The sequence below is a fragment of the Leiobunum rupestre genome, chromosome 3 (assembly GCF_980474605.1).
Source record: "Leiobunum rupestre chromosome 3, qqLeiRupe1.1.hap1, whole genome shotgun sequence".
NCBI lineage: Eukaryota > Metazoa > Arthropoda > Arachnida > Opiliones > Sclerosomatidae > Leiobunum > Leiobunum rupestre.
The window spans coordinates 49,914,343-49,915,545 of NC_143386.1; the positions used below are offsets into that span (position 1 = coordinate 49,914,343).

The window sequence follows — 1,203 nt, forward strand, 5'->3', positions numbered from 1 at the left end:
CTTTCAAACGAGTCCAATTGAAACCATTGATATTTTGTCTATGTTTTTTAATTTTTTTTGCGTCTACATTAATATATATTTTGTGGTCTTTCGGAAGTGACCTATTCTAGTTGTCTAGCGCGATTAAATTTCGATAAATGTCACTAAAAAGTTCGTGTCTTCCTGACTAATGCGCTTTTCTTTGCGTATAAATCTGTTGAAGGTTTACTCATTATCGACTGCACTAAGTCTTTGTCCGTTTTGCGTTTAAATTTAAAATCATCATGGTCGATCAGTTAACCGAGGAACTGATTTCGCTGTACAAAGAAGCGTTTGACTATTACGACAAGGACAGTGACGGACGGATCACCACAACAGAAATCGGGATTGTCATGAGATGCTTGGTCAAGAAACCCACCGAGATCGAGGTCAGGGGCATGACATCCAATCTGGACGCTGATGGCGACGGCACCATCAACTTCGCTGAGTTCCTGACCATGATGTCGCGGCAGGCCAAAGAGTGATATCGAGGAAGAAGTGTTGACGGCATTCCGGGTCTTAGACAAAGCTGGAAACTGAGTGATCAGCGTGGACGAGTTACGTCACGTCATGACCACCTTAGGGGAACGTCTCACCGACGACGAAGTTGAAGAGATGGTCAAGGAAGCGGACGTGAATGGTGATGGTGTAATTAATTACGCGGAATTCGTTTCCCTTTTGGCCTCCAAGTTATCTATGGGTATTGGGTTTCCTACTAACTTTAAATTAGTTGAGTTGCGTTAATTTAATTGGTTTAAATGTTACTTTTATTTGTAAATCGTATCGTTACAATATAAATACGTTGTTTTAATTTATCGGGTGGAAATATTTAGGCAATAAATTTAAAAAAACACTTTCTTAACTATCTCTAATTGAGTTTACATAAATAATAACCGTAAGACACTTAAGAGTCAGTTTCTTGTCAAAGCGTTTTAAATTATTATGGTTGAATTAAATTAATAATAACGTAAACTAACATAATAAACTATGATCATTAACCTGAATCATTGGCTTTAAAAGTCGCTTGATGTTTATGTCGGCATACTGATGTCACTATTCTAGGCTTAACTAACTTTATAGAGTTAACTGTTAAGGCTTAACTTAAGAGTTAACTGGACAATTCACAACTACGTCCAAACTAGTTAAGAAAATTTGCCTAATGACGATCAATACCAGCGCCGCCAG

The 1,203-nt window shown here is 37.8% G+C and overlaps 1 pseudogene; it reads left to right on the top strand.

The window, feature by feature from the left end:
• The first annotated feature begins 220 nt into the window (after positions 1-220).
• On the top strand, positions 221-869 carry LOC149952507 (uncharacterized; annotated as a pseudogene).
• Positions 870-1,203: the final 334 nt, after the last annotated feature.